General features: G+C 42.6%; 1 long non-coding RNA gene across 1 annotated transcript; it reads left to right on the forward strand.

Moving 5' to 3' along the window:
* Positions 1 to 2,905: 2,905 nt before the first annotated feature.
* On the forward strand, positions 2,906 to 9,964 carry LOC124086097 (uncharacterized). Its single transcript, XR_006849708.2, has 3 exons — positions 2,906 to 3,826; positions 3,950 to 4,171; positions 9,302 to 9,964. It is a non-coding gene; the product is annotated as an uncharacterized LOC124086097 (long non-coding RNA).
* The last annotated feature ends 6,690 nt before the right edge of the window (positions 9,965 to 16,654 follow it).

The raw sequence follows: 16,654 nt of genomic DNA on the forward strand, positions 1-16,654 counted from the left end.
TTCATGTATATTGGTTAGAAAATTCACGTTGAACAGAAAGAAACTAAATGGGAAGTAGAACTCTCCCTCTTCCCACCCTCTGGTGTCTGTCCCTCTTGTCAGCCACCATCTGCTATTTCTTGTGGTTCCTCCTGGGACTTTTCCCTGTGTGCACATCATCATGACCACCATATATCATCCCTCCCTCTTCCCTTCACTCCCACGCTCATACCTGCTTTTAAACTATCTTTGGATGGCCACATGATGTGCATTGCTGGCCACGGGGGGCCTCTTCCCTGACTTAAGGACTTTGAGAAGGAGGAGGAGGAGGCTCCTTCTGGCTCTCTGGGGTCAGAGCTGTGTGATTTCAGGCAGGAGGAATGGGCCAAGGGTGCAAAGCCAACAGCAGGGGGGAAATGGAGCAAGCTTTGGACAATCGCTTCTAGGAAATAAGCCAGACGGTGATGAGGTAATGCATGTGCTTGTTGCTGTAGTTTGTTAAAGTTAGAAGACCCTTGGGACTCAGGGGGTGGGGGGCCGGCACCATGCTCTGAGAGGCGGAGTCTGCATCCCTGGAAAGGAGGCTTGCTTGTGTTTTAAGATAGATCCTCTCTGCTGTTCTGAAAGTCTCACTATGGGAAATGAATGTCCTTCTATCTTCATTCAGGAGGATCCTAATTGAATACTTCTTCCTTACACATGGGAGAGGAGGCAGACCTTTGATTTTAGACTATCTTGACTAATAGCACAACTGCTTCAAGTTACTTGTACTCTCTGGCTTCAGTTTCCCTAGATCCGTGTGATCTCTAAGACCAGGGGTGGTCCTGAATAAGGGAAAGATAGCAGCATTCTGACTCAGAAGACTTAGGCTGGTTCTCTTAGCCATCCTGTGCCTCAGTTTCCTTACTTATAAAATGGGATGAATCATGCTCACCTCATAGAGTAACTGTCATGATCAGGAGATGAGAAAGTGTCCCATTACTTGTTGAATACTGAGCAACGCTGCTTTACTAGGAGAATAATGGAGACCAGGACCCAGTGCAGCTGTGCTGGTTTCCCAGCTTACTCCAGGAGCAGAACGACCTAGATGAGTAAGACATCATATTTTTCCCTTTAAAATCAACTTTATTAAGGGATAACATGCATAAAATAAATTGCACCACCCCATGTGTATAGGTCAGTGGACTCTGAAAAAAGCATGTGTCCTTTGTCTGCCCCTCTCTGTCAGATGGAGAATGCTTCCACCCTCTGGAAACATTTCCTCACTCCCCTTTGAATCAGTTCCACTTCTGGCCTCAGGCATCTGTAGTATCAATAAGTGTGGCCTTTTCCAGAATTTTGTGTAGTCTCTGGAATTCAGCTTTTTCTTTTAAGCTTGTCATCCCAAGATCTATCTCACTGCAAACTAATGTTGTTTACTCCTCTTTGTATTGAGCAGTATCCCCTGTATGAATATTCTAAGACATCATTTAACAATTCAAAGTCGAAACCGAAAATCCATCCTCTCCTCTGATATCCTAGAAGCCATGAGCTCACTCCTAGCCGACAGGAGATCTTTCCTTCTTCCTTAGAAAGAACCCAACATGCCTGGCATTGTTGTCCATTCTTCATCCAGGAAGGAAACCTACAGAATCTCTACACCTGGGACTTCCCGGGCCCTGACTTGTCCCTGCAGCCTGGACCTTTCTGGCTAACTTGTTTATATTGTTCCCTACTTCCCTCCCACCCTGTCTCCTTTCTGACCTGGGGTAACGTAAAATCACACCAGCCTAGATCCAGGTCTTGAATGTCCATAAGGCTTGGCTGAAAGGCAACGCATGTCACCAGGAGGCTAACCCAGCGAATGGCTGGTAACCATTAGGAGGCCATTAGTACAAATTAATTTATCAGATGAATGTCAGGTCTCCTGGCAAGGGCCGGTATGGATGGGACCAAAACTACTTTGTGGGCTGCATGGGACCAGCCTACACTTGTAGGCAACAAGATTCAGGAGACTGTGTGGGCAGAGGGAGGGGAAGAAACAGCTCCCTCCTGTGCAGCTTTCTGGTGAATTCTGCACAACTTTGATCATAAGCCTACTTCCTCCTTCCCTTTCCCTCTCACCCGTGCTCTATCTCTTCTCTGATCCTGGTTTGCTCTCAGGCATGGGGTGGGGATAATAATAGTCACCGTTTATTACAGCACCTACGCAGGCTGCCAGGCACTTTACATGCATTATTTCACTTATTTCTCACACCAACCCTTTGAGGAAGGTATTATTAGTCCACTTTATAGATGGAAAAATCGGAGGCACAGGGAGCCTAAATTAATTGTTCAAAATCACCCAGTTGCAGACCAAGGATTTGAACCCAGTTCTGTGTGACTGCTTGGCCTGCATCCCTAACCCCTACCCAACCCTAACCCATACTCAGGATATCAAGAAGCACGGGTATTGGGGAACCCCTATTTTATTTTACTACTCCCGTTCAACCCCTTACAAGTAACAAGTATCCTGACTTAAAACACCATGGATTTGGTATGGAGTCACCCAAAATGCATTTCGTGTTTTAAGTTCTTTCATTGTGGGTGTGAGATTTAGTCACGCAGTGTGTTGATCCAGGCTCCAAATGTATGATTCATTTTCATTCACTGTATGAAGAACACCTTATTTTTTAAAGACCTCTTGATCTATGGTTAAATGTTCTACACTTGAATTGTTGTATCTGGTGACACCCAGGATTTATCAGGCATGCTTCATTCTTCTAGAAGCTACTTTCATTTTCAGAGGAGATGTTTCGCTAATTCAAATGGTCACGAATTGATGAAGCATCTACACAGGGGGACTGTGAGCAGACACCAATTGTGTACCTGGCCCCCCACCTCTCAACGTTCCTCTCTTTTTCCATGTCACTTTGCCAAAAGTCAGGCACCTGATATTGTTTAGATAGCTGGATCTTTGTATATAAAATAGGGCTGTCTTGAGATAGAGACCTTGAGGTTTTCTCTGAGATGTCTGAAGCAAAGTTGTCTATTAGAAGGTCTCAATATTTGATATTAGATATCAATATGTGATATTAATAGCTATGTGATATTAGACAAACCACCTACTTTTTTCAAGCTTCAATTTTCTCATTTATGAGATGGAGAGATGATGATGCTGTGGTTTGAACATGTCCTTCAAAACTTCATATGTGGGAAATTTAATCCTCAAATTTGTATGTTAATGGTATTTGGAGGTGGGGACTTTGGAAGCCAATCAGGATTAGATGTGATCCTTAGAGTGAGGCCCTATGAAGGCATTAGTGGCTGTATCAGAAGAGAGATTCAAGGTAGAACCCTTGCTCTGTCTTCCCATGCGATGCAAACTACCATGTTGTGATGCAGCAAGAAACCCTCACCAGAGGCCAAGCAGATGCCAGCTCCATGCTCTAGGACTTTTTAGCTTCCAGACCATGGGCCAAAAAACCCTGTATTCTTTATAAATCATCCAGTGTCAGGTATTTTGTTATAGTAACAGAAAACTAATAAAACTAAAAACTGATAACGAGGTTGATCAAAGATACCCACCTTACAGCGTATGAAACAAGTAAAAATATGATGAAGTATTTGAGCAAAAGCTCCCAGGACCACTGAGCAACATAAAGATACAATCTTTTCATTTGTGTCCAGCACAGGTTCATTTACAAAGTAATTTTGAGGGAATTAATGGTAAAGTCGGTGGAAGGAATGAGGAAGGACATTGACTAGCATCTGTTCCTGGATTAAATGGGATGTTGGATGAAGCTCAAATCTCAAGAAGAGGCAAGACAAGACTAAAGAAGGAGCTAAGAGAAATCACTCCCGATCCATTTATATTATGAGGCCTTAGGTAAATACCACTCCAACACTTTCAGGATATATCACATTCCTCTCTGCTTTTATTTTTTTTTTTGTAAATCATGTACCTATCTCTACAATATTAAAATTCTCCAGAGCATTCTGTTTGTTCTAGGGGCAAGAAGGTGGTGGAGATGCTGTGAGCCTGCCCTGCATTCTCGTCTGGGCCCCATAAAAGAGGACGAATGGAGGGACACCTAGGGGATGGGCTCGATTCTGAAGCTGATGGGTGAGAGAAAGGGCGCTGAATGGGAATTCACTTGGGGTACGCATCACATCCAAGCGTGCATTTGGATAAAGCCTTTACCTCAACAGGCTCTTGTGCCATCCTTACCAGGTAACATGCAAAGCAAAATAAAGTCAATTCACAGTCAGCCTATTATTTCCATCGATTTCTGGAACAGTGAAATGAGACTGGGTAGGGGGTGTCAGTCCTGCGAAGGGCCTGTGGCTCCTAATTCCTTATGATAACACTCACGAATGTCTCATGAGAAATCATTGTGCTTCCTCCTTGACTTATTTGCTTGGCTGCCCGAGGAGACCAAGAATTAAGACGCTGCATTAATGCTTGGGCAGATAGGAGGGCGGGAGAGAAAGGAAGAGAACAGATGTGTCTCAGTGAACAGGGGCATGTCAGAAATTTAACAAGAACAAGTTGAGACAAGTGTTAAACACCAGAGTCCCTGGAAGCATGGTGATAGCTTGGTCCTTGTCAAAAAGTTTATCAGGTAGCTTTCAGCGAGCAAAGAGAAAATGGCAATCAACTGTTTTCAAGTTGATTTCAGTTTAGCTAGTGTGAAAGAGGAGCTATTTGAATACACCATCAGCCTTATCTTCTAAATGAGGCTGGCATGGTTAATTTGAAAAAACATGCGATTTTATTATTAGTCTAGGCTAGAAGCTCTGGGAAATTCACTTCTACAGGGGGCTGGGGAGAAGCCTGGCATAACTTGTACTTAACTTTTTAAACTTCTGAGTCCTGTGACTTAGAAGTCATATTGTATTGTATGTCTTATCAAAGAAGTATGTGGGGAGCTGGGGTTGTGGCTCCATGGTAGAGCACTTGCCTAGCATGTGTGACACACTGGGTTTGATTCTCAGCACCGCATATAAAATAAATGAACAAAATAAAGGCCCGCCAACATCTGAAAAAAAAAATTTGCAGTAAGTAGGAGACCTCTTAATCGACATAAATTGGATTTCCTTTAAATTTTGAAGTTTTCATCAAGGGATCATAACAGGCAACTTATGACTTCTTCTAGCTGGCAATTTATGAGTTCTAGCTAGAAATGTGCTTCTTTAAGTTTATACACATTGACATACACATATTTGAACATACAGATAACAACCATGTGGTAAGAAGTTAATGTACCTTTCCCAAACTGTTCCTGAGTTTGGAAGGGACCCAGGCCACAGGTCATAAAATATGAGAGCCACCTAGTGAGCAAAGTTGGTTACTGCACCTGTATCTTCAAATTCCAGTTATGCTCTCCAGGGATAACTTCTGTTTATAAAATCTTAGCCCATCATGGGAATATTTATCAACAGAATGTTAAAGCGATGGTAATTTTCATACATTCCTGTTATTATAAAAATGTGTAGACTCTTAGGTAGAAATTAGCTTTCTTAACTTGATTCAGTCATCCCGGGAATGATAGTCTGCCTGGGAGAGGAAGGAAGGAAGAGGCTTGCAATGATGTCATCTTACTTTTGGGCTTTCTGCTTTGGATGCAAAAAAATACTAAACAAGTTGTCTAGCAGGTGCAGGACAATCATTATTTATAATGTATCAGTTAGGATCTGAGCTAGAGAGTCAACAGGGGGAGACCGTAATAAAGAGGAATCCGGCAGGGAACAGTACATACAGGGACTTTCAGGACAATCTAAGGATGGCCTGTGAGGGATGGAAACAATTACAGGGGGCCCAATCAAAGGTACACTTTATGGCTTCCCTTTGATGAGATCACCCTGATTAGTGTTTAGAGAGTAGCTGAGGTACGGCTGGGGCAGGGGCTAGGGCCAGGGCAAAAACAGGGACAAGTCAGGAGGCTGTTGTCTCTGCCAAAATGAGGAGAGGGCTTGAAGCAGGGTGTCAGTGGATGTGCCAGTGGTGGTGAGAGTCAGTTGTGTGGCAGAGGTGATTTCAGGCCCAGGCAGGCAACAGCTTGATAGGTGCACAGTGGGAAAATGGCTGTCTGCCCAAGAGCCATGTGCAGTGTGGCTGGATGGGCTGGGCTGAGGTGAGAGGGAGGAGGGAAGATAAGCTCAGGAAGGAGGACTGGTGTTAGCCGTGGGGACCAGCTTGCAGAGTGTGGACTTTCTTCTCTAGTAACCCGGAGTCAGGCAAATTTTGAGCTTGGGATCCGTGTGCTGAGCAGAGTATTTTGAGTGGCAATGGGCAAATAAAAGAAGAAGTAGCAGAGGGCAGAGGCTGGATTCAGAGAGACAATGTTCCATGGAGGACATAGTAAGTGTTCAAACTTGAGCCATGCACGGAGGGAGGGACAAGGATGAGTGACATTCATTTGTGGACTCACACATGGATCGGCTAGCTAGACATGGAGGTGATGTGGACGCACATGTGTATTGGCTAACTAAACATGGAGGTGAGGAAATGTAGTCAACCCCTTTATCTTAGTGACCAGAGTCAAAATTTTGATTTTAAAAACCATATCTCAGTGTGAAAATAAAAGTGTTGGAATGAACTTCTGCTCTCCTGGAAAGATGTTTTAGAGACAATGATGGTGAATTAGAATTTTGTTTGTCCAAAGTAGGGTGTGTGTCCTGGGGAGACTTTGAGAAAGGGGATTTGTAGCAGAGAATGAGAGGCAGGGACCCAGAAAGGCCTGGAAGAGAGCAGTTGGGAGGAGACAGTGGAGCAGGCAGAGACTTGTCAAATGTCTTCAGGACACTCAACAGGGACATGATGATGATTTGCAGAGAGGTGTGGGATGGGATGTGGCCTCTTTCCCTGTCTCCCCACAGTGACTTCTGCATAACTGAGTTATTATGTGGCACCTTTGGGTTTAGTTTTGACTTTCTTGGAAGGATAGGATGCCAAGGACAGTTACCCATCACCAGCTCAGTCTTTTGGTTTTCCTCTGCTTCTTGTCACCTGGGGACAGAAAAAAAAAAAAAAAAAAAGGTGGGAATTTCAGTTAAATTCTGACCTTTTTTTTTCCCTGTCTTTTCTTCTGTTTCATGTGTGTAGTTCCTGCTGCCTCCTCTTCTAATCCTTCTGTTTAGCTCTGTGCTTCTGCTCTGTGATGTGAGTTTTGCTTTGTATCCTCCAAGAGTTCGGCTGGATTGAAAGTAAAGGTCACCATCTCTCTGCTCCTTTGCTCCTTCCAGTTCTCTTCCTACCACTGGTCTCGCCCACAGTCCTCCCTGTGGGTCTGGCCTTTTGTCAAAAGGTTGAATTTGTCCAGAAGGGAATCTGGAGGTTTACCCAATTCTTCAGTCTCCTTCTGTTTCCTTGTGAGGATTTCTTTCATCTTCCTTTATCACTTTTCCAGCTTCATATACAAACCTCACTAACTCTTTGCAACTCTCAGAACTTAAAAAAAAAAAAAAACAAAAACAGAAAAATGGCACACACCTTGTCAGCATTGGAATCATCATCACCTTTATCACAAAGTCTTTAGGAAGCACTGAATTGTAACTGGCCTGTTGGGAGAGCAGAGAACACACATGACTATCTTCCAGAAGTTCCTTTTGCCCTTTAGAGTTGAGAGTCCAACACCAAGAACCGTGGACTCTCCAGTACCATAGAAGTGACCAAATGTCCTAGTTTTACTGGTCAGTCCTAATTTCCTCTTGCTTTGATCTCCATCCTTTACTAGCGGTGAGACCTCAGGCAAGTCTTCTGATCTTTGCTGGCTTTGAGTGGAGACGGATCTTACCTGAAGTCAGGGACAGGACTTCATGATCTCCTAAAGGCCCTTTAGCATGGAGAGCAGGAATTTCATGAATGTTGTCTACTTGACTCCCAGAAACAAAAGTCACAATTGACCCAATATAATTTCAGAAGAATTCTCACTTTCTCACAGAGGATTGCTGAGATAAGGCGATCCTAAAGAAAGGAGGCGGAGGTAGGTGGGTGGCACACGCCTGTAATCTTAGTGGCTCAGGAGGCTGAGGTAGGAAGATTGAAAGTTAAAAACCAGCCTTAGCAACTTAGCAAGACCCTAAGGAGCTTAGCCAGACCTTGCCTCAAAATTAATGTGAAGAGGGCTGGGGATGTGGCTCAAGCGGTAGCGCGCTCACCTGGCATACGTGCGGCCCGAGTTCGATCCTCAGCACCACATACAAAGATGTTGTGTCCGCTGAAAACTAACAAATAAATATTAAAAAATTCTCTCTCTCTCTAAAAAAAAAATGTGAAGAATCTGGGGATGTGGCTCAGTGGCTAAGCACCCTTCCCTGGGTTCAATTCTTGGTATAAAAAAAATTTTTTTAAAAGAGGTGGATATATGATGTAGGTCAGGCCTTTAAAATGCATGGTGCTCTAATAAAATACAGGTTTCTTCTGCATACCTTTCCCAGTGTGCCTGGGACAGAGCTTTGGTGGTTATTTTGCAGTTCGTACAGGAACCAGAACTATGCTGAGAACTTCACATACATTGCAGTTTAATCTTATTAGAATCCGTATGGTCTGTCCATTTCATGGATAAGGAAACTGAAATCTCTAGAGGTCAGGTAACCATTTCGAGATTCTTCATCTAGTAATGGCAAAGGTGACCTTCAAATGCAGATGTCTGAAGCCAGAACTCAAACTCTCCATCACCACATCCAACTCTCCCCTATCCAAGAGGACGTGAGGAATCTTACTCATGTGAATAATTTGGTAGTGATGGCCAGGTTCTTGAGATCCTGGGGTGTAGATTTCTCAAAAAAAATAAAGGAGTAAAGAAGTAGTACAGGATGTTGCCCCTCTGATCCCTGGAAGGCAGAGAACTCTCATGCAGGTGTGAAGAGAGTGAAGAAGTCTGACCTGTCATGGGCCAGTGGTCCTGCCATGAATCTCTGTCAGGCTCTCTGGTTCCTAAGATGCCTGCCCACTGGGTGGATCCTGTGGGAAAATAGGTTCCTATGATCACCGAAGGGACTTGCTATCCCGAGTTGATGGATAGAGCAGACTCCTTGGAGGTAGGACCGCTCCTCTGCGTCTGGGAGCTGCAGTTCACTGGTGGTGAGGTGAGGTCACAGGCAGGCACGGCAATGGCCAAGATGGACAGCAACAGCGGCCGGCACAACAACTGTGGGAGCAGAGCCCTGAACAGCTGCACGAGGGTGTGGGAGCCCATGGTGGCCTGGGTCTGCAGAGACCCACAGACCAAGCTGGCAGGGAGCCCAGAGCCTAGAGCCATCGTGATGTGTCATTTGTCCCCCAGGCTGTGGGGATCTGGGAAATCACTGTATGACTGTGTACAAATGGATCTTTCATGTATAAAACATCTCTTTCCAGATTGGTCTTTTGCTGTGGGTGCTTCACAACAAGGTGAGTTTTGATTTTCTGTGAGACTTCATGCTGACAATAGCTTCTGAGAGGTACTATTTAGCCACACATGACCCCTGAGATTGCTCTGACTCCGTCACCTACATCTTGTGTGTCTATGTTTTTATGTAACTGATATCAGATGTATATGCTGTAGAAATTTTTCTAAAATTTCTTTACTCAGCTATCTCTCTTAGAAATTTTTCTATATTTTGGTACCCATAGATTTAACTAAGTTTTTAATAGTGTCAGAGCATTTTCTAGCACCATTTACCATATCTTTGAAATTAAAGTTGTTCTGGACAGTGCTTCTGTTATGGTTTGAATATGTTAAGGTCCATATGTTAAGGGCTCGGTCCCCAAGGTCTTGGGGTGTTGGAAACTTTGGGAGGTGGGGCCTGGTGGGAGATCCTTAGGTCACTGGGGAAGTGCTCTCAAGAGGTATTGTGGGACCACACCTGTACCCCCCTCTCTGCTCTGGCTTGACATGTGACCACTTGCTTCTATCAACACGCCTGCCATGCTGTGCCACCATCTCCTGCTTTCACTAGAGGTCAAACAAAAAGGGCTGCCTGATCTTAGACTTCAGAACTTGGAAACTGTAAGCTAAATAAAACTTTTCTTTTTACAAAATTAATTGCCTCAGATATTTTGTGGTGGTAACGTGAAGCTGACTAATACATTCCCCTTCCTATAAAAACATTGGGGAATGATCCCCATACACTGCTGAAATTAAATTCCCAGATAATGTAATTTGCTTAAACTATGATTGAAAACCAAGGTAATATTCCAACTGTATTATAAAGATGTGAAGAAAACCAATTTATGAAAAAACAATATTCATTTTGATATACAAATGGGCACACACAGCAAATGACATAATGAAGCAAACAGATGCTTGATCCTATAAGTAGACTAATGGAATGCCACAGCTCCAAAAGCTGACAGATTTGGGTGAGTTTTGTTGCTGATTTAAACACTGTGGGTGGGGTTGTCATCAATTTCATGATTTTTTTTCTGAGACGATCAACAACTCGTGATTATAACTAAACAAAGTTTCAAAGTCTCTGAATTTATTTTGTTGTTCCTTCTTAGAAAAGTCATAACATATTAAAATTGTGCAAAGATTGTTTTGCGTTTCTATTTAGTGTAGTTAAATTCTTGGCTCAGTTATTTTTCACCCACACAAATGTCTGGTGGAAAACTCAAAGTCCTTGCTGGATGGGGGGAATTCTTCATTGTGTGGAATATACGTTGGCCCCAACAAATAGATTCTAGTAGTAACCCCAAAGATGGTGACAAATGGAAGCAGCCGCATAAAGTTCCTTAGTACCTTTTAAGATAGTGGCCCTGTCCTTGGTAGGAGCCAAAGATTTAATGATAGCATTTATTATTTTTTTTTTCCTTTAGATTCTTGCTACTAGAAACAAAGTAACAAGGAATATCCTTAGATTTCTTTCAGGGCACATGTCAGAATAATTCCTTAGGAAAGATCAGTCCCATCTCTCTTCAACTAAGGGTCTCTTGCTAAGGCTGGCATGTGGAATGTGACTTCTCTGGAAAGAGACTTTTCTGTCTCACTTTCTCTTTCTCCTGTCTAGATGACTCCCAGACCTGAGTTGGAGCAAGTTCTGGTTTCCTTGGAGGTCCTACTACCCTGGCCTCCCTTTTTTTCCTCCAGGAAACCAGCTCTTCCTTGGCTGCTCTTTCCTGCCCTTCTCAGAGGAGGGAGTGAACTCAAGACTTCAAAGATCTCACCCTGCTCTTCCAAGGAGGGTCCCCTCTGCAACTCTGACTCATCTCCTATAACTGAACACGTGATTTTCCATTGTGAGGTTTGATCTTTGGTGGGGCACCCCTTTTGTGGACATGCCACTCTTTGGACATGCCACTCTTTGGACAAAGGACAGATGTCAGTTTCAGATAGGAGCAAAATGAGAAGAGCTACTGTTATTGGGTTGATTTGGGGTTAGTGAGGTATCTTAATTGTGCTTATTAGAAAATTGTGAATGGCTTGAAGGCATTTCTTAAGAGAGGCAGTGTTATGGTTTGGCTGTGTGCCCCAAAGTTCATGTATTGAAAACTTAATTCCAATGCAATAGTGTTGAAAGGTGGGACTTTTAGGAGGTGATTAGGTCATGAGGACTCTGCCCTCGTGAATGCATTAATGTCATTCTCATGAAAGTGGGTTTGTTATAAAAATGAGTTCAGCCCCCTCTTGCTGTCTTGCCTTTTTTTGCCCTTCCGCCTTCTGCCATGGGGTGATGCAGTGAGAAAAATCTTCACTACACGCCAGTGTCATGATCTTGCTCTTTCTAACGTCCAGAGTTGTGGGAAGTACATTTCTGTTCTATGTAAACTACTCAGTATCAGGTACTCTTTTACAGCCGCACAAAGGGACCAAGGCAGTGGTTAAGTTGGGCTTTGTTCCAGAAAGACTGAGGAAAAAAGAAAGAGATGAAAGTTCCCAGAAGCAAGTGAAAAAGAGAGGAGTGGAATCCTGGGATCTCATGCTATCCGGGGCATCTAGAATATTTACTCAAGGTTTTGAATGCAGCTTCTGTGAATGAAGAGCCTTTTAGGAAGTCAGGTGCCTCCGAATGTTCAGAAAGAGAGCAGGATTCCAAAACACTGGGAAGACACCGTTAGAAGTTTTGAGATTTGTTTCTTAGTAAGAAAAAGACTGTTTTTTATTTTTTTAAATTGGGAAAGACTTTGGATAGGAATGTGGTGGGAGTTGCCCTTCGGAAAAGGAAAACAACAGACAACTTGCAAAGTTCCATTTTGTCTCTTTTGATTTGCATTCATTATCTTTTCTGGGTTGTGTCTGTTTTACTTAATAGATATATAGAGCTTAACAATGTACAAGAATATCTATATATTTGCCTCATCGAATATTCATGACTTGCCAAGTGTTCATTATTACGATTGTACACATCGAGTGTGAAAAGCAGGGAGACACTTATCCTTGATTACATTGAAAAAAGTGACAGCAGTAAAACTGGAGGCCAAGCCTTCCGAACTAGAAGCCTTTATGACCACCAGCATTAAAAGAACTTAAACTTGTAGAATATCCTCCTGGTGAACATTTTATTTTTATCACTTTCTTGGGAATGACATGCTGTTTTTCTGAGCCTGTTTCTAATTTCGCCTGCTTGGGCGTATTATTTACCCATTGCCACCTGGTGGTAAATGAGAAATATTATGGGGAAGAAGAGAAACAGGGAGGTGAGAAGACAGTTGCTAGCTTACTCCAAACAGCAACCTTGGTTCAGAAATTTGAGATTCTATGGCAGGGGGAGAAAGCTGTTTTTTTCTGGCTCCACCAGGGAATGCAAAATGCGTGAGGTCCAAGTGACATCAGTGATGCTCTCTCTATTCAGGGTAAAGGTAGAGTGGCCACAGCACTGCATTCTTCTAAGAAGAAAATAGAGGCATAGACAGTGTGTCTAATAATGAAGAGCAACACTAGAGTGTGTATGGCATTCTTAAATAAGATTATATGGAAAAACAGTGATGCAAATGTTTTTTGCACAAATGCCAGGCACATATTAGGCTTTCAAAAAAGGTTAGTTCAGGTTGGGATTGTATTTCTTTCCTAGATCTACTTAATACATTGTGGTTTTTAAAACATTTCTTTTTTCTATACCTACTTTTGTTTTCCTGATCTGATGGGAGAAAAATGGACTCATCCCCTGACTTGCCTGTTGGGGCACCTGCTACCTATTTGCTATTGGTTCACTTTCCTTACCCAGAGAAGTTTCCAAAACTGTTCTGAAATCCCCTCTAGGTTTATCCACCTGGAAGTGCTACCCCTACTTAGCCACACTGAAATTCCTCTCTTTTTTTTCATTTCATGTAGACCATTAAAATGATGGGGGATTTTCTGTGGGGATCCACAGGAGAAGCAGAAAGGCTGGGAACACTTTTATACCTCCTCTTCTGCATTGAATTTAATAGGAAATATGGGAGTTTCCAACTCATTTTGGGAAGATGCTGGATGCCTGTCTGTTTCTTCATTTTACTCCCAGTTCCCAGCACTGCAGGAGAGTGGTATGTAGGGCGCCATATTTGGGCCTCACCCTGAGAAATTTCCTCACCAGCTGCCACCAATGCTGCCCTCTGTCTTGCTGCTGCAGGAGTGGTGTGATGATGCATGCTGGTGGGGGCTGTTAGAGGATGGGAGGAGGAACAGGGTGGAGGACAGTGGAGAGAAAAAAAATCAGAAGAAAAAACACCACTGAAAAATGGCAAGGAGATCAAGGTATTTCCATTTAAAAAATGGGAATCTTGGATTACAATTTTTTTTTTTTTAGCAAGATGATTAAGCCATTTTGGAAACATGACTCATATTGATTTCTACCCTTTCTTTCTCCAAATGATAATGAAAAACACATATTTGGAAGGTTTTTACAAAATTATGAGTAATATCAGATCGTATGATTTCTGTACACAGAGCAAAGCAGTCCAAGTTAATGGCAAGAGGAAAAGAAATCTTTGCTTCTAGAAGACCCTGCCATTGACAAACACCAAGGAAGTGTTATTTGGTTTTTGGGGGGGTCTATACCTCCTGTTCCTTATGTTGTCTTTTCTAATTTTTTTCCCCTTAAGATTTTATCAAGGTTATATGTGCATGTAGTTCAAAGAACCAGATAGATAATTCTACCAGATTTATTTTTGAAAACAAAGCAAAACAAAACAAAACAAAACAAAAACAGTGGTTCTTGTTCCCATCTCTTCCATTTCCCAAGGCAACTACTTACACTTCTTGTGTCTGATTGTGTGTGTATGTGTGAGTGTGAGTATGTGTGTGTGTGTGTGTTTATGTCTTTGTCTCTGAATCATATGCTTGCATTGCTACTTTTGATTTTTCAGTCTTGGGTATCCTTTCCACTAGGGAGATGAAACCTGGATTTTTCCTCACCCACCACCTCGCCCCAGCCATCATACCCTTTCTGTCGCCCACTTTTTCAATGTAGTTTTATTGTAATGTTGGTGCAATCCGTATTCAGTATTTAGAACATTATGACAATGTACATGCTACCCAAGGTGGAACCAGATATTAAACTGCAATTTCTTTTTCTTTCTGTACAGATTTTTGTTTTCTTTCAACTTAGCAATTGCTGTTTGGTTTGCTTTCCGCTCTCAAACACTTCATCATTGGCCTAAGTCTTTCTCAAGAATTTTGGATGCATCAGATATCCTAAAATTTTATTTGCCTGGGAACATTTCTCCTGGAGCCTCTTGTCCCGCTCCAGCCTGGACTTGTCCCCATGCCGGCACACCTCCCTCCATGCTGGGATCTACTTTACAGTCATCCTGGTGGAGCCCTCTACCTCTCCCTCTTGGATCTCATCTTGCCTGAGCCACAGTCTTTATCCTGCTGTGCTCTCCAGCTTTGGAGGAGCATATTCTTCAATAGCTCCCAGGAAAAGAGGACATAGAAGATAAACTTTTAAGAAAAAATAATTTTTTTGAGGTTGTGCTTGTCTGCAAGGTCTATACAGCTGCTCTTCGACTTATTATGAGTCACATTCCAATGTAAGTTGAAAACATTGTCAGTCAAAAAGCGTTGAATACATCCAACCTACCAAATGTCATGGCCTAGCAGTGGCACACTGCAGGGTGTCGGTGACTGTGGCTTGACTGGAAGCGGTGGCCACACGGCTGCTGCTGCACCTGCCCAGTGTCACAAGAGAATATCAAACCACATGCCACTAGCCCGGGAGAAGATCAAAATCCAAAATTCAAAGTGGAGTTCCCAAGGAAGTCTCAACGCTTTCTCACAACGTTAAAACAAACAAACAAATGTGAGTTGAACCCCTCTAAGTCAGGGACCATCTGCAATTTATCCTTGCACCCGAGTATCCAGAGAGAGAATTCTAGGTTACAGGTAGTTTTCTTCATTAGGGAAACACAGTTTTCACCTGATTGTCCTCTTTCAGCACAGTGGCTTTCCTCAGCTGTGTTGGGGACACTTGTGGCTTGGAGATCCTGTTTTTTTCCTCTCCAGAGAATACACCTTTGCATTTTTCCTAGGGTGGGGGACAGGTGGTTGTTCTCTTGCAAAGGGGGTGGGAAAGGTGACAGGAAAGGCGCCGATATGGAACCCAAGGCTCCCGTGTGACAGGGTAGTGCTCCACCCCCAACCCCCAGCTCCGATCTGAATGTTAAATCGACATTTAACCATTTTTCTCCATAGGCACCTGGTACTGCAAATCCTGAGTCACTCTTGCCTTTTCCTTGTGTTCACATAGGATTCAGTTCCTTCAGTTTTGTTAGTGTCTTTGTTCGTCTTCTCCCCATTCTCCAGCTTTCCAAATGACTTTTCTTTTCCCTTCTCTCTTTTTTTTTTAATTAAAATTCATGCCCTAAAAATAATTTTTAAAGAAATCCCATTACAGTTGATTCAGGAGGGTATTGAGGAAGGAAGAAAAGCGTACAACACTGCTTCCCTCTGTCCTCTGCCCCTCTGGCTGACTCTTGGCAGAGCACAGCAGCTTCAGAGTTGTTGTTTACAGTGGAGTGGAGTTCTGTCGTTGACATCTTCGTGGATGCTCAGTGTATAAAATAGATGTCAACCAAGCAGCTGTGTTTGATGAGCGTTTGTGATTTTTCTCTCTCAGGTTCTCTCTGACATGTGGGCATCCCTGAGAAATCCCTGGAAAACGTGGTTCTGTGTCAGTGATTTAGGAATTGTGGAACATGGTTCATCCCTCCAGGAGATGTTAGACATAGGGAAGTTGTGATATTAAGGAAGGAGCATTGATTGATTCATTTCTTAGAGATTAATTTTATTGCTTCTGATTGCTCCAAAGGTATAAGAAAGTGAGAAAGAGCCATTCTGAAGATCTGAATAAAAGTTGACTTAGAATCTCCTGAGCCTGGCCTTATAATTACAATAATAACTTTAATTTGAAAGTATGTAAATTTACCTGACTATTAAATAATATTAAGTGACCTCCTTACACACTTCCATGATTAAAGATGTTGGATATTAGAAATACTCAAAATTACTTTTAGAAAGTGAAATTTCTAGGGGCTGGGGCTGGGGCTCAGTGGTAGAGCGCTTGAGTGGTGCATGTGAGGCACTAGGTTCGATCCTCAGCACCACATAAAATATAAATAAATAAAACAAAGGTATTGTATCCATCTACAACTAAAAATATTTTAAAAAAGGAAAGTGAAATTTCTACTTTATGTAGGATTGCTATTAAAACCAATGTTTTATCCTAATTTGTTTACCTAAATATATGAGTTAGAGGAAGTCTGTAGGGCCAGGAAAAATATTTAAAATTCCTTCTGTAGGGAAACAATTATTTG

The sequence above is a fragment of the Marmota monax genome, unplaced genomic scaffold, assembly GCF_021218885.2.
Source record: "Marmota monax isolate L192 unplaced genomic scaffold, Marmota_monax_Labrador192_F-V1.1 WCK01_AAM20220418_F8-fsc00122, whole genome shotgun sequence".
Lineage (NCBI taxonomy): Eukaryota > Metazoa > Chordata > Mammalia > Rodentia > Sciuridae > Marmota > Marmota monax.